The 25,307-nt window shown below is 40.4% G+C and overlaps 1 protein-coding gene across 4 annotated transcripts in view; it reads right to left on the minus strand.

The window, feature by feature from the left end:
• The window catches only part of LRIG2 (leucine rich repeats and immunoglobulin like domains 2), a 69,361-nt gene that overhangs the window by 35,269 nt on the left and 8,785 nt on the right, over positions 1 to 25,307 (minus strand). The window contains exon 2 of one of the 4 annotated variants that reach the window (XM_037005369.2): positions 4,574 to 4,722. The exons of the other annotated variants lie outside the window; for them this stretch is intronic. The gene's annotated coding sequence lies outside the window, so the exon portion shown is untranslated. The remainder of the gene's footprint in view (positions 1 to 4,573; positions 4,723 to 25,307) is intronic. 4 annotated transcript variants of the gene reach the window in all.

The raw sequence follows: 25,307 nt of genomic DNA on the forward strand, positions 1-25,307 counted from the left end.
ATGATACCAAAATTTTTTAAAAAATTCACCTTGATGCTTCCTGGCATCTTAACAAAGCTGAGGTGGAATCCAGCCCACACAAACTGTCTGCCCAAAAGATGTTTTTATACATTGCAATATGGCTACCAGTAGGGACATGCTAGAGAAACATTACAGATCACTTTATCTCACTGTGCCACAACAGGCAGTTGACAGATGCCTGCAGGTTTGAACTATATCTCTATCAAAGCAGAACAATTTGTTCTCAGCTAGAGTCATGTCCATCCATCTGTAATACCTAACCACTTTCATTTGAGAGCTTAATTTCCATTAAAACATAACTAAGGCTAGATCAAACCATCACTTTTCCCCAACAACTCTAAAACCTTTGTTCTAACATATCTGGCACCAGGTGCCAGCTCAAGGACATTCATTGCAATCGAGCATTAGGCTACTGTTGACCTCTTACCATCAGTCAGAAGGATCAGCTGCAGCTGACCATAGTACCTGAAGAAACCATGGCAACTAGAGCCACATGGAGAGGGTGTTGGGAAATTTAAGAGATGAAACAGAAATTGCTCCACACAAAAATCTTATGTTCAGATAGTTTCATCCAATTCACACTTGGTACACAAACAGAATTTCAGTAAAGATGTTTATTTATTATGGTATTTCTAGTTTAAGTTAATTTTCCATATTCTGTTCCAAGGTGGCTGGTCTGGCAAATAGAGAGCTAGGATCATCTGTGTAGCAGGCTAGCATAGTATGATTTAGGTCTACATCTCATGCTTAATGAAATTCAATTTTTTTTTCCTTTTATAGATTAAGCGTTTTCATTTTAGTCATTAACAGTGCTTCTAATGTCTTTCCAAACCAATCTCCCTGGCAGTGTAACTCTTGACTGTACTTATCCCTATAGTTCTCTCATGGATTTCAATGATGACCAGATAGTCAGTTTTAAGGGAAAGCATTATTAAAGAAATCTACTCAATTTAAACTCAACTTACATGGTGTAAGTTATTACTTATTACTCTGTATTAAGTATCCGTGAAAACTGTCTAGTGACTCTATTGGGGGGAAAGTAATTTTCTCTATGAAGACACTCACTGGAACCCAAAGGATACCTGAAATACTTAGGAGCCTCTCTAACAGGATAATGGCCTCTTAAGAATACAGGCCTCACTGGGCAGAAGCCCTTATAATGAGGCTCTCTGGATCCTTCCAAACAAATCCATCATACGGGATTAGAAAGCACTAATAGCAAAGTGAAATACACTCCCAAAGTAGCACTATCCTAGGAAGGAACTACAGCATTCCTCCTTCATCTGTGGCTCTAGCTTCCGTGGTTTCAGTTACTGTGGTCAGCTGCAGCTGGGAAGCAGATGATCCTTCTGAATGATGGTAAGAGGTCAACAGTAGCTTAATGCTAGATCATAATGCCTATGTAATTCACCCCATTTTATCTCATCACGTAGGCCCTTCATCATCTCACATTGTCACAAGAAGGATGAGTACAGTTTATTTTGTGAGAGAGAGAGCACATTCACTTACCTTTTATTATATAACACTTGTAAGTATTTTTTTTATTAGTAGTTTGTTATTAATCTCTTACTGATCTAATTTATAAAACAAACTTCATCACAGGTTATGTATGTATAGGAAAAAAGTGTATGAAGGGTTTGGTACTACCCATGGTTTCAGGCATCCAGTGGGGATCTTGGAATGTATCCCCTGCAGGTAAGGGGGACCGCTATAGTATAAAGCAGTCTAACTGCTTAAGTCACCAAAGAGACTTACAGTGCCTAACTAGAATTATATGGATTTATCAGATAAACACTTACTGAACCATGTGCCAGGCACTGTGCTAAGTGCTAGGGTTATAAACACATGTGTCACATGATTAAATTCCAGAGTGAAATTATTATTCAATTTAGAGTGAACTGAATAAAAGGAATTAATGCATTTCCAGTAAAAGGGAATAGCCAAGTTGATATTGAATTTATGTTTAGTTTTGGAGTGACTACACCTTTGAGATGTTGTTTTCAGAAAGGACAAAGAGAAAGGTTTTTAAAGTTTACAGTGTTTGTAATTCTAGAACTTAGCTACCCCTTCTTGGAACTGTCAGCCATCCTCTCTGTAACAGTACTACTTGCAGTTAAATAGGGAAATATGGAAGGCATGCTTACAGAGGGCAAGAATATGTCTACTTTATTTAAAAGTACTCCAAAAAGGTTAAAGAAGACTGAAATTTGAAGGCTTCAAAGGATGTAAAACTGTTCCATTAAGAATCTGGATAATTTTTCACCCAAAAGGCAAATAACCCTATTAAAAAATGGGCAGAGGATATGAACAGACATTTCTCCAAAGAAGAAATTCAGATGGTCAACAGGCACATGAAAAGATGCTCCACATCGCTAATTATCAGGGAAATGCAAATTAAAACCACAATGAGATATCACCTCACACCAGCAAGGATGGCCAACATCCAAAAGTCTAGGAACAACAAATGCTGGCGAGGATGCAAGGAAGGGGGAACCCTCCTACACTGCTGTTGGGAATGTAAGCTAGGTCAACCATTGTGGAAAGCAATACAGAGGCTCCTCAAAAATCTAAAAATAGAAATACCATTTGACTCGAGAATTCCACTCCTAGGAATTTACCCAAAGAACACAACTTCTCAGATTCAAAAAGACATATGCACCCCTATGTTTACTGCAGCACTATTCACAATAGCCAAGATATGGAAGCAACCTAAGTATCTATCAGTAGATGAATGGATAAAGAACAGGTGGTACATATACATAATGGAATACTATTCAGCTGTAAGAAACAAAAATTCCTACCACTTGCAACAACATGGATGGAGCTAGAGAGTATTATGCTCAATGAAATAAGTCAGGTAGAGAAAGACAAATACCAAATGATTTCCCTCATTTGTGGAGTGTAACAATGAAGCAAAACTGAAGGAACAAAATAGCAGATCAACAGACTCCAAGAAGGGATTGGCAGTTACCAAAGGGGAGGGGTGGGGAAGGACAGGTGGGAAAGGAGGGAGAAGGGGGTTGTGGGGTGTCATGATTAGTGCACATGGTGTGTGTGGCATCACAGGGAAGACAGTGTAGCACAAAGAAGACAAGTAGGGACTCTGTGGCATCTTACTACACTGATGGACAGTGACTGCAATGGGGTATGGGGGGGGACTCGATAATAAGGGTGAATGTAGTAACCACGTTGTTTTTCTTGTGAAACCTTCATAAAGGGTATATCAGTGATACCTTAATAAAAAAAAAGAATTTGGACAATTTTTAAAATCAAAGTCTACTATTCTTCCCAGTGGCCAATCATTAATTCCATTTAGTTTTCATAACAAGCTTATACTGGTTTGTCTTTTTTTTTTTTAAATCAAGAGTCCTGGAATGGAGAATTCTTTCAAAGATCTTCCCCTTAAAATATACCTAAAATGTACTTAAAAACTTGACATAATCTAATGCTTAACAAACATAACCTGAAGAGTCTAGCTTTGCAACAGTTAATAATCTTTCTAACACCACTAAGATCTCAATATTTACAGATACAATATTTGAAGAGTAAATGTCTCAGAAAAGGCATTGTATCTCAGTGTTGTAAACTCAACTCCCACTCATGCTAATTGACAGGGATGTAGCTGTAAAAAGGGATGAATTATTAAACTCTCGATATCATGTGGAGCCAGAGGTGCCATTAATGTAGTCATTTAGTACCATCAGGGTGTAAATAATTTATGGGATGTACCAGGCAATCACAACAGTTTGAGGAGGAGAATCAAGTTCTGCAAGCTAATTCCAAAGAAATCCTGCAGCAATAGAGATAGTGGTTTTATTCTACCTAGTCACATATGTACACTTTTGAGTCATCGTCAATCTTTTTTGTTTTTGAGAATATGCAGCACAAATAGGTCAAACTTCAACAATAGCAGAACTGTTAAAGGGGCTCTTTTCCAAGTTAAAAATATTTGTATATATACTGGGTATGACAATGCTTCATGTACTAACCGAGCATAATTTGCCCTTTATTGTATTAATGGAAACCTGTGCTTGTTACAGTATATCTAGTTTAATTTACTTTAAAAAATTATACTCACTACAATCAATTACAGTACCGTGATTAACAGGGTGCTGATCTTGAGTAGTTCGGGAGTATATTAAACACAGGGATTCCAAACAACTCAAAAAAAAATGGTCTGCTTTTAGGTTTGCTTCTCCTTTACCACTAACAGCTTTACACCAAAAGCTATCCCTTTGTTGAACTGTCAGGTTTTCTGTCTATAACACTGCTACTTGCAATTTTTCTAATTTGTTTCTTCTAATCAACTGTTATAGACTAGGAAACCCCAGTGCCTAGTAGAACTGTCTGAAACAGGAGCAAATGAGATCTGAGAGTCTGAGAGGCACATTACGAATAAATGCTTCCTAGAAACATTTTTGCTTTTTGGTTTAACTAGAGATGGCTAGAGATACTGGGTGAAGATCTATAGGTTAAGCAAGATTTTACCACAGCATGAAGCATTATGCTATTCCAATTTATAAACCTTCTACCTTTCATTTGCACTACTTACTTGAAACACACTGTAGATACTTTTTATATAAACCCAACAAGCTGGAGATGGCAGGAACATGGGAACATTCTTTTCATCAATAAGAGGCATGTTTTTATTTTCTTCTGTTATCTTTCCTTGGGTTCTTAATGATTGAAAATACTGCTTCACTGGGGGAAATACAAGAAGCAACACAACAGGAAATACAGATTCTACAGTTACATTTAAGAACATGTTTTCTCACACTCAGTTCTGGGATCCTGGGCAAGTCCTTTAACCTCTAACTTCAGTCTCCTTTATCATTTAATGAGAATACTAGCACCAGCCTCACTGAATTATTGCTCAGAAGATTAAAGGATATAAACAAAATGCTTAGCATACAGGGCAGTGTGCAAATAGTACCATAAAATAAAAAGAAATCTAAATGTTACTGAAATGGGATCAGTTAATTATGAAAGTTCCACACAATTGATATTTCTACAGCCAGTAAAAATTATAACAGATATTTTACACAATACATAGTATAGTTTCATGTGTGTGTGTAAATTGCTGCAGCCAGTAAAAAGAATAACACAGATGGTTTATTTATAGCATATAATATAGCTTCATGTGTATGTGTCTGTGTGTGTGTTTTAAAGAAAAGGAAAAAGCAGTACTTCTAAAATTTCAAGAAGTATACCCAAGAAAAAATTAACAGTGGGTTTTCCTTAAGTGAGACAAAGGAACTTTGTTACTTTTCTACTTCATATGCATCTGTACTGTTTTACTAGCTTACCATGGGAAAGTATTATTTAAAAATAAAACAAAAATTCACATATAAAATCTATCTTTAAGCCAGAATGTGACTGGGAAAGATTTTAATTCTGCTACTGTTCTAAGAGATTAGAGTTCTTCCTACAGACTATTTTCAGAATAATGGCCTAAACTGACTAAATCAGTTAATTATGATACTGGACAAGGAAAAAAGCCCTAATAACTAGATTTCTCTTGTATTCCTAATTAGTAATATACCTCAGGAAGAGAGTAGAAAATGCAAACATACTGGAGTTAGTCTTTGGACTGATTCATTTAATACCAAATTCCATTACAGAATCCAGTGTCTGGCATTCAAATTTCAAGACCATGAAAGAGCTGAAATTTTAGTGAATAATACAGAGCCATGGCACATTAATTCCAGGTTTCTAGTATGTCTTTTTTTCCATTTAAAATAAAATAGTAATCCCTGCAATAGCAAAACAAAGGCTGTTGCTTATACATGAAAATATACAGAAAGCTATGACATTTTCCATCACCATTAATGAGCATTCTCTGGGTACTGACTGGGTTCACACCTTTGTATCAGACAATTTATATTTTGTTATAATTATTAGGTTACTGTAAATATTTTTAGGAGTGAATAGATATAAACAAGTTATCTTATTACTTACACTAATGGCAGAGAAGGAAGGTCTAATCAAAGTCAAGCACTAGCTCAGTTTCTCATTATTAATATCATCCATCATTCCTTAATACCTACATGGTTTAACAGGACACCAAGTCCAATATCTCCTCAAATAAGCATATTTACGCTCAGGGTTGACTATGCTATTCTTGCTGCAACCTGCCAAGATTTTGATTATATGAGCAAGATGGCATACTGATAGAAATAGATATGTAAAAACTAAAAGTGAAAGATGAACCCAAAGAAACATTTTCATTACAAATTTACTTCCATCACATTTCACTAATGTTGCACTGTTTATGGTTTGACTTTAAAATGTCTAATCACCACTGGTTATTCCAACAGTTATTTCAGCAGTTAAGTTTGTTATAAAGAACATAATTACCATATCTTTTCTGAGGGAAAGGCAAGCGAAAGAGAAATAAAGACTACACACACTTTAGAAAAAACAGGTTTACAGCAAAGTAAAGCTTGCATTAACTATTCTATTCCTTTGGTTTTTATCCCAAACATGCAATAATAATTTGGATGGGATGTAATTACTTAAACTGCTTTTATTTTTTATTTGCATCAGCTGAATATCTTAACATTTTCGATGGCTGGAATAATACAGAATAAATTAGCTGAGTCATTTACTTTGGCATAGAAAAGTATATATGGTATAAGAATGCATTTTCAATTTTTTTAAAAAAACATTTTTGCTAAGCTCTTAACATTATGTTTTCTCTACTGCTTAAATGCCAGTTTCCAATAGGATTAAAAGACCTTAAAAAAAAACAAAAGTATACCATATAAAATACCACAGACCTAAGATGAGAAAAAGTGTTTTCTACCATCAGGAAGACAAGTGACTATCTTAATACACAAGTAAATCTTTTGATTACCTATGTGCTGATATATCAAGAAATGCAAAATATTCTTAATATAATGAAACAGAGAAAAGTGTCCTCCAAAGCGTAAAGGACTTTTAAAAAAGCAAAGCATAGATCTCCTCAATTAACATTCAGTAAGCAATAACAGTTCATGGTTCAATGGCTCACCACCACCACGGTTCATCAGGATCCCCAGGCAAGATTTTATAATACTGATGCTGGGGTCTCACCCCAAACCAATCATATCAAAATCACTAAGGCCTAAGGACTGGTATTTTGTAAAAGCTCCCTAAGAGACAGTCTAATGTGCAGTGGGTGTTGAGAACTACTGCACTAGTCCAGAAATCTAATACCTGAAAGCATGACAGCCAGAGGATACTCTATTAATATTCTTAGAATTCTTTTCTTTATCTTACTCTACAACAAACATGTCTGCCAACAAAGATTTGAAAACACCTACTATATGTCAGGCACTGAACTAAGTAGTAGAAAACAAAACAGACATTTTTGAAGTTCATATAATCCCTCTTAGAACTTACAGGATCACCTTAACCGAAAGCCTCACCTTAACCGAAAGCCTCAGACACCAAAACACCACTAAATTATATTTACTATCAAGATGAAATTCCTATAAGATAAACTATTTGCAGCACACGAAAGTAGGAAAGAAGGGATAGAGGAAGGAGTGGTTGCTTTTACTTCTACTTGATATGTTTTGCTTGATTTTCTAATGAGAATATATTCCCTTTTATAATTTCTTTATGTTTTCTAAAATAAGATTTTTAAAATGAATGCACAGATAATGCAGCAAGATATATTATTAGACACTTGGATAGATCCTTGGCTATGTATTTCACTGGGAAGGAGAGCCAGGGTTTGGGTTTGCGTATGAGAGGCCATGGCAAGGTTAAGGACCTCTTTCCAGTAGCAGGCTTGTTGTCTCCTAATCCCTTAACTACAATTTCCATCCCCAGCAAAGGACAAAGGTTGAAGGTAAAACAAGTTATCTCAGGGATACACTGATTACACTATGTCTCTTCTTTCCAAATGGTTCTGACAACTAATATTCAGTGCCACTCAGGGCAAGGGAAGCAGTGGAGGCAAAGTTACTATTAGGAAAATCAAACAGATTGCACAGTATCTCATTGTAGGCCTTCTGGTTTAGGTATCTCAAGTTAACAAAAATGCCTTGAAAGATTGCCAACAGATTTTGTGGGCTCATATTTCTGTTTACCACTTCCCCAGAAAGATAATGAAATGTGTTAAAATCCTTAATGCATGTATATCCATAAAGAAAAGCATACTGTATATGCTTCGAAATGATTGTTGTAAGTAAAAACAGTACATTACAACAATATGCAATATGCAAGCCAAGTACAATGTATACTGGCTTCCGGAGACACTGTAGCAGCATATTTCCCTTCTCCACAAATGACCTTTAGGGATTTATCAGTAAGTTTGTTTCTTTTAAAGAATATAACTGGAGTTTCTCCTAGTACCAAAAAAGACAGGGCATGTTAAAGACATCCACAATGCCTTTGAAGTACCCCAACTTCAGAAATGAGTAGGTGGCGTACAAGTTGGAATTGTTGCGCAGCTGAGTCTGGGGAGGTATCTCCCTGTGCACTAGGTGAGACCTCAACCTGGTTGGGGGAGGGTTCTTGGCTCTGATCAAGAAAGAATTCTCGACCAGGTCAGACGAGTGTAGGTAAGGAAGGAATTAATTAAAGCAAGAGTAGCAACAAATGTCAGCCGCTATGCAGGCAGTAGGTAGCAAGGAAAAAAGAGGAAGAAAAGGGAAGCTCAGTAAATTCCTACTTGGCATAGAGTAAGTCCCTTGCTAACTCCTAAAACTAGGATCGCTTGGTGTCCAGCATCTGTTTAAATCTGCACAGCATGGGAACTAAGTCCCCACCATCCCAGGATTTGGGGAAGCCATGGAGCACTAGATGGAGTGAGATTATGTTCTGAGAACTTCCACTTCCCTACTGGTCTGCATATAACAGGGTGAGAGGAAAAGATTATAATAAGACTAGAAAGCTGAATGAAAAAGAGATAAAGACATACAACACAAAGGTGGAGGTCAGTGAGTTCTTGTCTTTATCATGGAGAAGAGTTCAGAGACAAGTACGATGGGCTTATGCAACAAGAAAGTTTATTTGATATAAGACAGTACACACTCAGATGGGAGTTCAGGCGACCTCAGAGAGGAAGTGTGCTTACGTTTAGGGTTTGGGGCCTTTTGCATAGGGGTCAGCATAAGGCACGATGTATACAACTGATTCATAATTCCTTTGGAGTTTTGCCTTCAGAATAGGGTTATTTAGGTGACTGTGCTGTACCAGCTCGGCATTCTTTATCCACATAGGTTCATTTACACTTTGGGGGTCTATCTCCTGTCCTGGTTACAAAGTTTCATAATTGATTAAGGGGCTGGAAGAAGAGAAAGAACAGCATATAGATTACGTTAAAGAAAAAGCTGGGCCTTTTTCACAGGGTAAGGAGATTTTTACAATGGCATGATCCTTGTCCCATTTCCCTGTCTTATCTCAGTATGAAGTTGCAGATCATAAAAACTCCTCAGACTACAGCTGCAAACCATAATGACACTGTATACAACTGATTATTAATATTTAGTAAATATCTAATAAATGCTGCAAATCCCTAAAAACAAAGATGATGCAAAAGCTTTTCTGAACTTTGGTGCAATTAAAACATTAGATGGACAGTTTAGGAATGTTAGTTAGAAAGACAGACATGAGCAGCCAGAAAAGGAAAGATAAGGTTCAAAGAAAAAGCCACCCAAACTCTGCCCAGGTAGGAGGTCCCCTGTGAAGAGAAGAAAGGCTTTTCACAGAGAGAACTTCCTTCCCAATCAAATCCCAACAGGGGCACAATCCAAAGGAACTAAGAACTGCCCAAATCACACCTCATCACGGGGAAAGGACATCTCACCAAGAGCGATGACCCCACCATGTCAGTCAAAGAGGCACCTCCTGGCCAGAATGCGACCTACAGGCCTCCTACCTAATGGTTCAGGGCCTTTGTCTACCTTGACTCTGGCCCGCTCCTCCCTTGGAGTGTATTCAAATAAAACTTTTACTCTGCTTTGCTACTGTGTCTCTGCTTTTCAATTCTTTGTTCTGGAGGGGACAAGAGCCAAGGAGAACAAATTCAACCTGTAACAAGAGCAAAATAAAACTACATTAGTAACTTAATATACCTATATTTAGAATTTTTAAAAGATGATATTAAAATACAAATACTTAGCTAAGATAATGCCCTGACTCATTCACAATGTTTACCACGGAAAATGAGGTACCCTGAAAACGAACCCGGACATATATTTCTTTATTCGCTTATACCTTTGCTAGGCTCTCCCTCTGCAGTGACAGTACATACTGCATGACCATGCAAGGATTATTAACCTTGTCTTTGCCCTCTTCTACAGGACCAGAAGGAATGCTGGTTGATAACATCTGTGTTGCTGAGCTGATACCAGACATGGATTCAACATGAATCAAGCCAAGACCCTCAGAAGGCACCAGGAAAATAGGATTGGCACCTAATTCCAAGAAGTTTCTAGGTCCTTCCAGTTTCTGCCCTAACTCCCACACTCCTTTGTCATAGTATATAACCCATCCCTTGCCTGATGGGTAAGGCAGATTTGGGAAAGGTCCCCTGCCTTCTCATTAAGGTATCCTTCTGATAACAAAACTTTCTCTACTTCAAACCCAATGACCCAGACTGGTTCACTGCACAATGGGCACACAAATCCAGATTTGGCAGCTCAGAAACAAAAAGAAGTCATCTAATAAGAAAATTAAAAGACTAGAGAAGCAAATGAGAAAAGACTGCTTTAACTGAAGAGTTTTTCCTCATCTCCCTCAAAAGGCACAGCCACATTTTACTTAAGTATATACTGCATCCAACTGACAAATATTTTTGAATACCTATTGCAGGTCACTGTTCATCTACAATAATGAACATCTGTAGCATATCAGAAGATGATGCCTGCTAAAGACCAAAATAGAGCCAAGAAGGGGGTTGGAGTTGTCTCTGGGAAAAGAGATAGCCTGAGACTCTTATGGAGATTGGTATACACAAGAATAAAGGGCATAATGAGACCAGTGCTGATAGTCTCATGGCAGAGCCTGGTTGATGTGGATTTGAGCAATAACAGGAAGGAGAGGAATCTTTCCAGGCACAAGCACAGTTCTTTACTTTGGAGTGCAGACTTTTAACAGGGTGATATTATCCATAGCAAGAAGAGTTTCCTCTGGATTCCTGCTATGGAGGCCAAGAGGCCAAGAGAGGGAAGGTCTTCTGGGTTCATCAGAGTAAACCAGGTTTCTAAACCTGTACAGTCAACCCCACAGCCAATCTCACTTCTCTGTACAAAGTATGGTGAAAATATGGACATAAAATATAAGGAAGAAGTAGAAGATAAAGGTAGACAGTAACAACTGAAGTAAACATGAGGGAAATTGGCAGAAGGGAAATCTAATCTGTACCTTCTTTAAAAGGACTTATTTTCAGTTCACCACCTTGTAGTTTGAAGTGCTACAGTAAGTAGGTAGCCAGATATGGGCAGGGAAGAGGACTTCAGCCAATGTTCACGTTCAGCTAAATGCTTGCTTACATTCTACATATTCCATGAAAACTGCTCACAGAAAAAAAGGGAGTGAGAATACAGATAACAGACCAGCCAAGACTAGCTGGTTCCAATTCGGAGAAGTTGAACCAAACTTTGCCCCAAAATACACTATACACTCATTAACATAGTAAAAATGACAGCTCCCTAGCCATAACAGTCCTGAGGAGAACCAAATATGGTAAAAAATCCCTCCACCCTATGTGAGGGAGTACCAAGTCCAACTCCAAAAAACCTCCACCTGTTCCCTTTGAAACCTAACCCCACTTAGTGAATGTTCCTCTTCCTTTATATAAAGAAAGGCTCTGCATTGCTTCCTCAGCATAGCCCTGCTCTGGGTCTGCCCAAGCCCCAGGCACCTACTATGGCCTTTTTCTATACCCTCACTTTCTAAATAAACTTTTAAAGCTCAACCACCTTCTCTAAAGGAGACCAAGGACCCCTCTCCAGTTATAAAAGCAATTTAAGAGGGTTTTCTTTTCAAATTCCAGCTGAATTATCTAATTGAAAAGTACTAAATTATGTTAAGGTTGTATTTCTGCCTCTCAGTTTTCTTCACCTTTATTCTCTACATGCAATAGAAGTTTGAAGGAGATCATTTACTGAAAGACAAAACAAACATCTGGAATGAACTTAAAAGGCCTTCAAGTCATTCTAAAACATAAGAATATTTTCTAAAGAGTATGTTAATCCTTACCAATATCACTATAAATGTAGAAAAGACAGAGATACTGCAAATTTTCTGCTCCTTCATGAAGGAAATACGAAGTACAGGCAAAGCTAGGCAGTTTTTGCTTGACATCACACAAGTCATCGGTAGTAAGCTCAGGACCTTTGAAATGATCAAGGCTGACTCCATTTGTTAACAGTGAAAATGTTTTGCCAATTTCAGTCACACAGAGCAACAGCTAAAGAGGGTGAAACTCAAGTCACATGTAAATTTGGAAAGACTTTCCTAGAATTATCAAACATAAGTTAATGTCTTCTTTGTATGCTAAAAAAGAAATCTGTTCAAAAATATTTTAAAGGAACAAATGAAAATCCCAACTGTTTTAAAGGAACAAATGCAAACAGTCAAACAGTTACTATAAAGGGAACAGAATGGACTAAGAAACTAAAAGTTAACTGAATGCATATGAAATCCAATTAATCTAGTATAGCAATGGTTCCCAAATACTGATCCATGATGTTTTCTTCAGTCCACGATAAAATGAAAATAGTTAAGGACAAGGTTACAAGTTTTCCACAAAGCTCAGGGCTATATTTTTTAATTAAGGCATCACCGATATATAATCTTATGAAGGTTTCACATGAGCAACATTGTGGTTACAACATTCACCCATATTATCAAGTCCTCCCCACCCCACTGCAATCAATTGTCCATCAGCACAGTAAGATGCTATAGTCATTATTTGTCTTCGCCATACTATACTACCTTCGCCGATCTACCTATATTATGAGTGCTAATTATAATGTTCCTTCATCCCTTTCTCCCTTCCTTCTCTCCCATCCTCCCCAACCACTTCCCTTTGGTAACCACTAGTCCCTTCTTAGAGTCTGTGAGTCTGCTGCTGTTTTGTTCCTTCAGTTTTGCTTTGTTGTTATACTCCACAAATGAGAGAAATCATTTGGTACTTGTCTTTCTCCAAGTGGCTTATTTCACTGACCATAACACCCTCTAGCTCCATCCATGCTGTTGCAATGATAGGATTTGTTTTCTTTTTATGACTGAATAACATTCCACTGTGTATATATATCACATCTTCTTTATAAAGCTAAATATCTTAATCTATGGAATTGTCCTTAGCTCTAAAATTATGTACTTCCTATTTTTTTGGTGCTATCATGAAATGACCATAACAACAAATAATTGGAGGAAAGGGGTTCTGATGTCCTTACTTCAGAAGCATAAAGATAGTATCTAAATAGGTTTCTGTTGATGAAAAACTCCATTTCCATCTTGACTCATGTAAATGATACACCTGACACCAGTTGTGTGGGTTTTTTTCCCTCACCAACCAATTATCTGACACCAGCTGGATGTCCTGCAATTCAATTCAATTCTGACACTAGAGTTAGCACAGACTTCACTGATTGAGGGCTCAATCCCGTAAGACTGCTCCCCACTTCAGACACCAATCACAAGCAGTAGGTCCTCATGTTACACACAACTTATGTCTGACTTGGCTACTAATCAGAGGTTCCCCCAACCCCCTCATTGGATGCAGTCCCATGCTACAACAGCTCAAAGAACTCAGGGAAATACTTACATTTACTGGTATAGGGAAAATGGAAATTCCATGGCCAGGATTCTCACCTAATCCTAACCTACTTGCCCACTGTATAGAGGCAATGATGTGATGTCTAGCCTACTGCATAGTTGCATGCTTGCATACCCATTGGTGATAAGCCATTATTGCTTGTATTGCTATAAAAAAAGCTCCACCTGGTGCTAGGAGGAGGGCAGGGCCTGCAGTGGAGACAGGGCCTGGAATGAAGGGAGCGCCTGAGACAGACGTGCAGACTGCCCTAGAGGCAGATGGGATTCTAGCACTCTATCTACCACCAAGAGAACAAAGCTTGATATAAGTTCCCTTTTGATCCCAAACGTTCTGTTGTCATTTTTCACACTCACTGAATCCAGAGTGAACTTTCCCAGAGCTGGGAACCCCCTCTGGCCTGCAGCTACATTTTGGTGCAGTCAGCAGGATTCGCTGCAGACCAGGGAAAAATGGAACAAAGCTGCCCTCATGAGAAGGGTACTTCAGCAGGCTACCCCTATAGATAGGAAGACACCCAGGTATCCCCCAACAAGCTGGCTTGCCTCCTAGAGGAGTGGGTCCCTCCCCAGGACTGGGGGGAGGTGGAGGTGACACCTGAGGCAGTGGTGGAGGCCCTCTATGAGACTGGGAAACAGAATGCCTGTGTGGCAGCAGGAACTGTTGGTTGGCTATTTCTCACAATATTAATAAAGGCCATAAAGGAGAAGGATGTACTCCTGCAAGTAGCATGAGAGGAGGCAGCATAAGAACTCAAGCTGTGAGGTGCTGTGGAGGAGGTAAAAGATGGCTAATGACTGAGATGGCGGTGCTGTGACCTGCCGCGGAGAAGATAAAGGATGTAATGGTAGCATGGGAAGAAGCAGCACGAGAACGCAGGCTGCAAAGTGCTGTGGGGGAGGTAAGGGAGGAAGTGGTGACTGAGATGCAGGCGCTCTGTGGGGCAGCGAGAGAGCTGTCATCAACTCTGGAAATGGTGGAAGATACATCAGAGAAGGACAAGGGGGTGGGGGTGATGCCAGAGGCTCTAACCCCTTCTCCATTGAAATCCCACCTAGTTTTAGATAAGAAAATAAAGACAAAGACACAGCAACCATGCAATCCTCTGGGAGAGGAGCAGCCCCCTCCCCAGGTCATGGAGCACTCCATGTTCCACCTCTATACCCAGGCAGAGCTGGTGGATTTGGGGTCCTGGTTTTGGCAGAAACCCTAAGAGTCCATTTCAGTCTGGCTCCTGTGCCTTTGGGATGTAGGGGTGGATAGGACTATTCTGTCCTGGTTAGAAATGGGAAAGCTGGCTTCCCGGATAACTCATCATGCCTTGAGGCAGGGATTAGAAAATGCATACCAGAGCCCAGGCAACCACTCCCTCCTCAATTGGCTTATGGCCTCACTTTGTACTGACCCAATAAGTGTGAATTACCATCTTCCCCCACTAGATGGCAGACATATGCCAAGCTCCAACAGGTATTATGGGAGTTGGGCATGAAAAATGCCATTTATACCCCAGAAAATCATGGCCCAGATAAAGAGCTGTTTACCATGGGGATGAGGGATATGGTGCTGAAAATGGACCTCCCATCCCTCTTTGGCCCCTGTGGCCATTCTTTCCTTTCACTCAGGGCAACCTATAAATGGGGTTACCGGTACTGCAGCAGATTTGGGGGAGGCTGAAGCAATGCAGGCATGGAAGGGAGTGCAGTCTGCTAGTGATAGGAAGCACTTTAAAGGGCCCCAAGAAGGTCGCAAGGACCCAGATGTGGATTGATTTGATAAAGACAGGAGCAAAGAGAAACTGGATGGGAAGTCAAATAAAATCTTAATGCAGCTGTGGCAACAACTGAAGCCAGAGCAGTGGTTTTGACAGTTGTTTAAGGCGAGGACCAAGAAATGGAAGCCAGAGACAAAGTCACAAGTCCAGACTGTGTGTCTGCAGGACTGTCTGTTGGAGACTGAGCCAACCCCACCTGGATCCTCACAGAAAGATGACTGATCAATACAGTTTGATTGAGGTGAGGTCATGGCACCCACCTTGGGGGACTGGGTGGGGACAGGAGGCCACATGTTAAAGTACCAATTCATTGGTCCCCAGTGAATGTATGTGTCCTCGCTCTGGTAGACACAGGAGCTGAATGCTCACTGATTTGTGGCAACCCTGAGTGGTTTCCTGGGAACCCCCACTGTTATAGATGGATATAGGGATATGGCTAACAAGGTGAAACAAGCCCAAATCCCACTGGGAATAGGGTGTCTACCCCCAAAGTGGTATACTGTGTATATCTCTCCCATCCCCAAAAGAAGGGATAGATATCCTGCAGGGCTTATAGTTACAAAACACTGCAGTTGAGTTCAGAATGAGGATACATGTGGTGAAGGCAGTTCTGAGGGAACATGCTAAGCACCACCCCTAGCTTTACCTGTGCCTCAGTGGGTGACTAATACCAAAAAACACAAATTGCCTGGAGGGCATAAAGAAATTGGATAAACCTTCCAGGAACTGGAGAAGGTGGTTATTATAAAGCCCGCCCACAGTCCTTTTAATTCCCCTGGTGTGGCTAGTAAAAAAGCCAGATGGCACACGGTGTATGACCATGGACTACAGAGTACTGAATAGTCATACCCCCTCTGCATGCTGCTGTCCCCTCTACTGCAGACCTGACTTGACAGATACCCTTAGCCATGAACTAGGGACGTATCATTATGTTGTGGATCTTATTAGTGCCTTCTTTTCCACTGACATAGCACAAGGAAGTCAAGAAAAGTTTGCCTTCATGTGGGAAGGACACATGGACTTTTACACTGTCCTTCCTCAGGGGTACCTCCACAGTCCCACCATCTGTCATGGATGGACTTGTAGCACAAGACTTGGCAGCATGTGAGAATGGTGCAGCTGTAATGTACCATTATTCTGATGATATCATGCTTACTTCTGATTCTCTTCCAGATGCCTATATTGGCCAAGAGGGGCACATACCTACAGCAGCTTAGCAGCCCTACTAGTGGAGAACTCCAACACTTACTGGGACCAGTGACATACACCAGTGAAAAGCAGAAATAATTTGCTTTAGAGCCATCAGTAGCAGAGAGCCCTTATGAGGAAGGAATAGCCTCTATACCAGAAGGTGCATGGTATACATATGGCTCCAGCCATGGGCAAACCCGAAATGAAGAGCTGTAGCTTTCCTAAGATTGAGTTAATATGGCTGGAAGATAGTGAAGGGAAGAACAGTCAATGGCCAGAGTTGCGGGAAGTATGGCTTGTGATCACTCAGGAGCCCTCCCCACTAGTTGTCTGTACTGACAGCTGGGCTGTCTATCGAGGCTTGACCCTGTGGCTACTGACATGGTAGCATGCCAACTGGCTGGTTGTTAACAACTCCTTTGGGGGCAAGAATTGTGGCAAGACTTACAGGCCTCTGGTCAGACTAAAACAGTCAGAGTATATCATGTGACAGGCCATTTGCCACTGGCATCCCCAGGAAATGATGAAGCAGATGAATTGGCCCAGGTACCTTGGCCAGAAGGAAAGCCTGCCTCTGATGCAGCCCTATGTTACATCAACGTTTGTTTCATGTGGGGCAGAAGACAACATGGGCTGTAGCCCAATGGTGTGGAGCCTGACTTTAACCTTTAAAGAAGTCAGCAGAGCCCAGCAGAAGTGTATTGTGTGCTCGAAAAGGAACTTACACCAAGTCCCACAGCAACCTGAGATGATAGCTAAGGGGCCAATACTCCTCATCAGGTGGCAGATAGACTATATTGGACCTCTACCCATGTCAAAAGGGTACTGATATGCCATGACTGGTGTGGACTCAGCTACTGGACTTCTGGTTGCTTTTCCTGCATGTTGCACAGACCAGCAAATGACCAGAAGAGGCCTAGAGTGTCTCTTTGCAGCCTATGGCTGACTGCAGATAACTGAGAGTGATCAAGAAGCCCACTTTACTGGACATGCACTACAAGAAAGGGTGCAACAATTAGAAATAGAGTGGAAGTTTCACATACCATATAATCCTACCAGGGCAGGCATGATAGGGAGGTACATCCCTATCTCTTCAGGCTTAAGAACAACTATTACTATGGTAATTTTTGTTGTTATTCTATGTTATTGTAGCCTCTGTTGCTATTGTGGAATGTGGTTACAATGCTTCACCTTTCTCACATAGAGACCATCACACAAGACTGAGGGCATGTAGACTGTGAGGTGAGGATCCTGGAGGGGTGGAGTGTAGGGAAAATGCAAGTTCCAAGGCCAGGATCCTCACCTGATCTTAGCCTACTCACCCAGTGTATACATGCAATGATGTAATACTTAGCCTACTATGCAGGCGCATGCTTACATACCCATTGGTAATAAGCCATTATTGCCTGTATTGCTATAAAAAAAAGCTCTGCCCAGTGCTAGGAGGAGAAGAGAGCCTAGAGTGGAGACAGAGCCTGAGATGGACTTGCTACTTGCAGACTACCCTGGAGGTGGACGGGATTCTAGCATTTGACCTACCATCATGAAAGTAAAGTTTGGTATAAGCCCCTTTTTACCCCAAACATCCATTGTCATTTTTCACTCTCCCCAGATCCACACTGAACATGCCCAGAGCTGGGAAGCTCCTCTGACCCAGAGCTACAACTGGTTCATTATAAAGGATATGATAAAGGACACAGATGAACAGCCAGATGAAGTGATACATGGGCATGATCTGGAAGGGTCCCACACAGGAGCTTCTGTCCCCTGGAGTTGGGGTGTGCCACCCTCCCAGCACACAGACTTGTTCACCAGCCCAGAGGCTCTCCAAACCCCATATTCTGGGGATTTTTATGGAGGCTTCATCAAACAGGCATGATCAAGCATTAACTCAATCTCCAGCCCCTGTCCCCTTCCAGGAGGATGGGGGGAAGAGGGGGCTGCAAGGTCCAAACTTTTCATATTAGCTTGGTTTTTCTGGTAGCCAGTGTCCATCCTGAAGCTACCCAGGAGACCACCAAGAGTCACCTCATTAGGTCAAAAGACATGCTCTTCACCTAGGAAATCCCAAGGAATTTAAAGAACTCTGTGTCAGGAATTAGGGTCAAAGACCAAATATTAGAACATAAGATGCTCCTTGTACTAATCACTTAAGAAATTACAAGGGTTTCAGGAGCTCTGTGCCTGGAACCAGGGGCAGAAACCAACATACATACAAATGACCTTTGAACAAGGTGGGGCTTAAGGGCACTAACCCCCCCGAAAGCTGACAATTCACATATAACTTTTGACTCCCTGAAAGCTTAACAACTGTCGACCAGAAGCCTTACTGATAACATGAGCTGCTAATTAACACATATTTTGTATGCTGTATTATATACTATATTCTTATAATAAAGTTAGAGAAAATGTTTCTTAAAGTGTCACAAATCTCCAAAAACTTTTCCAATATATATTTATTTTAAAAATCTATGTAGAAAAAGATCCATGCAGTTCAAACCCATGTTCTTCAAGGGTCAACTATATTTTCTGTTTCACAGACTACCGCCCAAGTCTTTGGCCATAAGACCCTCTTACAGCACTATGATACACAATTCAAAAGATACTGGCATATTATTAGAATACCGTTCAGTCATTAATAATTGGACCAGTCTATCATCATATCATATGAAAAATGTCTTCTAAGCAAGGCCATTTCAGGTTTGCAGGTTCTATTCAATGTTGTCAGGTCTCAAAAACAGTAGTCATCTAGGCAAACACACGGTCTCACCCTTTCAGTCATACAGTACAACTCAACTAAAAGACAACCATCTCTTACTCTCAGCCCCTTTCAAGATGCTAACATTGGATTTACTTCATTATCCAACCTATTTATTCATTCCTTTACCCTCAGCTACTATTGCTCCTTCTCTCCATTATACCCAAACTCTTCCATTTCGAAGGGATTCCAGGTTCAGCCACTGTGCTGGTCTAGATTGCAAGAAGCAATAATAGTCTAGCAAGGCCTCCCTCTCAGTCCACTCCATTCAGTTAGAGAAAAGTTACACAGATGCACAACTGCTGGGCTCTTTTTACAACAGACAATACAGTGACATTCACTCTTAACCTCAATTTTGCTAGATAGGGTGAAGGCACAACCTACTCCATCAGGCCCCTGGGAATTCTGACCCAAAGTTTAAAAACAGTTTCTTGGTTAGGAAGCATCCATTTCCAGGACTTGTATTTGCAGCCCTGGTCCTATCAATCACTGCATCAAGTAGAGAAGAAAAAAAAATCGAGGTGATATGGAAGAAAGAAAAAAGTTCAGTCATTATACCAGCATATTCCTCCCTTGCTAAGAACTGCATAGTCATTCCAGCATCTTTCCTCTCCCCCTTCCCCAGATTCACCCAAATAAGAAAACTCTATCTAGCAGGCCACTGTTTTAGTCCCACCTCATGTTAAGAGTGAGCACACTCTCATGAAGGTATGTAAGCTGACCCTTCATGTCTTTATTTCACCCCATTTTAGACAACTAATGCTTTTACTGACTGCCCCCACTTTCTATCAAACTAGTACTCTGAGAAGGATATCTCTTTACCAATTGCTGGACATTATGGGCTGTGAAGTATATTCCTTGGCCTGAAGAAATGACAGTCAGCCATCCAACATGGTACTGGTTCTGGTACCAGTACTCCTGTCACTTGGGAAGTTACAAAGAGCTCTGTGATAGGAACCAGGGGTAAAGACCACCATATACACAGTTAACCCTTCAACAATGTGAGGGTTAGGGGCACCAATCTCCCCAGCAGTTGAAAATCCATGCATAACTTTGACATCCCAAAAACTTTACTGTTTATCAGAAGCTTTACTGATTATACAAGCAGTTTATGTAACACATATTTTATATGCTATATGTATTATATACTGGTATACATACACACACACACACACACACACACACACACACACACACACACACACACGTACTCTTCAGTACTGACTCTTTTATAGCACTCTGAGCATTGCATCTACCATCACTAAGCAAAGTCCAGTCCAGAGTCAGTGTCTATTCCTTCTCAGATCCATTTGTTGCCCCCAGGGCTACCAACATCAGTCTTACTTGCCAGCTGTAATCAGGGCCTTCCCACAAGGGAGTCTGCCACTTAACCATCTGCAGTCTGTTTCTTCTGCTTGCAGACAGAACAGTTCCTACTAGCATTTTGTGCCTCAGAGGGTGCAAGAGAAATATGTCTAGCTTCAGCACATCTCTGAGTTACTATGCCCCCAACAGCCACTCATTTCATGGACCCAGATGGCCACCTCAAGTGAGCACATGGGGGTATTTGCTTGTTGATTTCAATCACCTTCCACACCCCTCAAATTTCCAGTGTTTTTCATAGGGCTGTACCCCACGTGGATATCCATTTAATAGGCCAAGTTTCCATTGCTCTTCTGTCTGACCCTATAGCCAGGCTGTTGGCCACTCCTTGAGTCAGTAAAAACCCAAACACTGGGGCTTCTACCACTGTGCAATTCTTCCATTATTGCTAGGAAAACAGCATGCAATTCAGCCCACCAAGCTAATTTGTCTTTACCTTTCTCAGAGTGGCAGCCTCCCAAATAAGATGTCGTCCAACTCACCTTAGAATTATCACCCACAGACAGCATTTTGTTGACCACTTACGAGCTGTTTATAGGACACTGCCCAAGTGACAACAGAATCCAGCAGCTCTTCACAAAGTTACAAAGTTCCAGAGTCAGCCCTAGGGAAAGAGGCCCCTGCCTCTTCAGTATCTCCTCTCTGCATTGACAAGCAACATGATCCTATATAAACAATTTTTATTTTATTATGGAACTCTTCTGAGCACTTCCCTCCTCAATGGAACATTACATAAAACATCATGAGTATTTCAGGTTTTAAGATTATTTTATGACTTTTAGTCATAGTGGCAGTTTCAATTAATGTCTAATAGCAGGCCAGTAACTGCCCTTCAAATGAAAATTCTCTAGACCAAAGCCCTACCAATTGCTGCTGGGAGGTACTCACAAGCTCTTGCCATAAGCCCCAGTCTAGAATACACATAGGACTTTCATACAGAGAATCTGTCCATATAAGCATTCCAATGTCCAATTCTACACTGTGGCTTGGACAGTCTTACTTGTTCCCATTTAGCATTAATTAATTAATACTGCTTGAAGGGCCAATTAATACTGCTTGAAGGGCAGACTTACATGCCTTATGTTTTATAATACTAGGTAGAGGAAACATTCCCCCATCACATACAAATGTCCATCTCCATAATACAATAAGGTAAAAGCCTTTTCAAACATATCAGTTCTCCTACAAACTGTTACCTCACATTCCTAACTGGAGCTTCCATGAGGACTTTAATAACAAGTTTTGGTTTTACAGTACTAGGTAGGGTACATGTTCTCCAGCCAGTGATCCATTCCCATCTATTCCCACAAAACATTCAGGTAAAGACAAAAGAGTTTCTTTACATAAAGCCCGTTTAAATATTCCAAGTTTAATTATCCTATCAATCCTTTTGATGTTTTTATGATTACCAACATATTTTTATGTTCTCTCAGTTTCATCATGGCTTCAACAATAGGTTTTGGTGCCACAGTACAACAGACTCCCATTATCAAGGAATTTCGGCAACGCCTCCACCTTCTGGCCATTTTACCCACACTTGTGAAAACGACTTTGGGTTCCACCTAGGGACTGAACCAAGGGATCCTGGCCCTTTTGTCAATTTTCATCTCATTTAATCTGTCTAACCAATGCTCCAAGCGATTACTGGTCAGATTTTTTCAATGTCATCTCTGCTTTTGAGTTTTCCAATGTCTCTAACTGGGGTAAGTGGTGTTTGGGGCCCTTTAAAGTTGGGGGACCAGGAGGAGGTAGGAAGAGCTGTATGAAAGCCTTTTTTAAAACCCTATCAGTGTGTTTCATTCATCACATTTCTTAATAACCATCTAAAGCTTTCCATTCTACTGAGTCAAGCCCCATTCTTCCCTTTCTTCTTCTTTTGTTTTGCTCCTAACAATATTTGCTTTATTCACCTTATTTCTTAATAACCATTTAAATTTTTCCACCTTGCTAAGACCTGTCCCTTGACTTTCTCCTTTGCCTTTCCTCATTTTCTTGTTAACTAACCTAAAGTTTTTATTAGCATCTATGAGACCCAGGAAGGGAAGGTGAGACAGCAAACACAAGGCTTCCTCATCTGTCCTTCGGTTTTGCGGCAGTAAGGTCATATGGGGTGTCCATGTGAAAGAGTCCCGCTTAAACACGGGACTTACCAGGATCTGGGTAACAGGTAAATTCAACAGGTAAATGTCTAATCACCGTAAAGATGATCACATATGGCTTGTATATGAAACACATCATCTGCCTCATCAGGGGTGTACCATTTGGCATTTTTTAGAAGGAGGTAGGCAGCCCCTTTCCTCAGGGTAAACAAACCTTACAGTGGCTTTTACCCAGTCCACCAGACTGGTTGTTGCCTCAGGAATAACCTGCTCTGTGTCAGGATCACATATTGTCTTATCTGTGATTGTTCCACAATGAGCTGTGGATCTTGTGCCAACCCCAACATGCTCTTCCCCACTGTAGCACTGAAAACCCAAAATTGCTCCCAAATTAATTACTCTCACAATCCAATTTAATTAAGGTTCTTTAAGAAGCTGATGTTACTGATCCACAAAATGAAACAACTCCTTCACACTATACTCCCTGGTTTCAACAGTTTCTCGGTTTTGCCTTCTCCTCACACCGACTACTTCCTAGTAACTAGAGATCTATTATCCTTGCATAACTTTTCCCTTGAGGTTCAGCTTTGAGCCTAGTGGCCAAAGCTCAGACTCACTGAAATCTGACCTTGGTCTAGTATCAAGGTCCCATCCAACACTCTCTTAATTTCATTTTAGCTGTTACAGATAATATAACCATGGGATTGAACATTTCACCTTTTACTTAGTAGTTTCCATTTCCTTATACATCCAGTGAGTGAATCAATGTGCTGGGAATTGGATCCACCTTTAAATTCTATTGTATCTTTTACCTTTCAATAACTGAAAGCCACACAGCTGCTGTTCACACCAGAGGTGCTCATCTGACCACCCAGGAATCAAAGGTTCAGCACCCCCCACCTTTTATCCTCTCTTCTCAAATTTCATTTCTGTGAACCAGAACCATTCTAGCAAATCTCACTTCTGTGATACTAAATGTCTAGGAAAAGTTCCCTATGTTAAAAAGGAAAAAAAATGTTGAATGGTACTTGTTAAAACCCAGTAAGAAAATCTTTATTCAAAGTGGTACAGGTTATCTCTGTATAGGTATAGGCACCACTGTGATATTTTGCGGTGGGGGAAAGGGATTGGACTCAATACCAAATACTGTATGAGCAGTGGTAATTTATAGCCTAGAAGCAGGGTGGTCAACTAAGATCACTGCATAGCAAATTGTGAACAGAAAACAACAGAGGCAAGGGAAGTTCTGGCTAAACAGACCTAACTAGATTATTGCTAAAGACAGACCAGGATGATCAGATATCACCTGGAAAATAGTGGAAGATAAGATATCAATCAGGTATTAAGGGTGATCAGATATTGAAGGTGGGGGCTTCTTCCTAAATTGACATAACAAGGTTCTTGCTAAAACTGCATCTTAAAAGTATACAGACTAGCCTAGAAGAAAAAGGTTCAGGAATTTAAATAAAATTTGGTCAAGCAAAGAATCTCTGTCAGTCTTCTATCTTGCTCAAGGAAAGAAGAAATAAGAAGAAATAGTCTTTCCTCTGAACAAGAAAACTCTATTTTCCCATTCAGTAGTCTTTTGCTAAAGGAGAACCCCTGCTGGGACTTAGAATTAGAGTATATTTGTTCAATGATGCTGGCAGTCAGGCATTTTTTAATAAGATAAGTTTCTATGAAAACACAAGAAAAATAGACCACCAGTTTCTGAATCTAGAGGGCAGCCAGCTGAGGGTCTCAGATTTGAGCTTGAAGTATCCTTAAATGGTGTGCAGATGCAGTGGCCGTCTGAAAAATTTTCCAGGTTTGCAATCTGAATGCCTCTGGTGATGGCTTTTGGTGTCTGGTGAAGTGGTCCATTTGGCAGGAGGCGCAAAGGTTGCCCATATATGATCTGTTGTGGTAATTTTTTTTCTTTTTAATCTTATATCAAGTCATCCAGTTTCAGCACACAGGGTTTCAGGAAAACGGCAGTCTTCTCAGTGATGCCAAATCAGGAAAGTGAGAAAAAAACTGGAAACATTACTTGGGGGAGTGATAGTCAGATACTGGAGGAAACTAGAATTGAGAATTTGTTTAAGAACTGGCAAAATGTGCAAGACAGAACCCACAGGGTTTGCTATAGTTTTGTATTGAAACAGAAAACAGTTTCTTTCTACAGTCAACCTTTTAATTCTTGTTTACAAATAATCCTGGCTTTTAAAAGTATAATCTTAGATTCCTTGTGAAAAGTTCCAGCACAGCAAGCTCAAAAAGAGCCTGTATGGTCAGTCATTATTTTTGTTGCACTTATGTAAATAATCA

Source organism: Manis javanica, chromosome 4, assembly GCF_040802235.1.
Source record: "Manis javanica isolate MJ-LG chromosome 4, MJ_LKY, whole genome shotgun sequence".
NCBI lineage: Eukaryota > Metazoa > Chordata > Mammalia > Pholidota > Manidae > Manis > Manis javanica.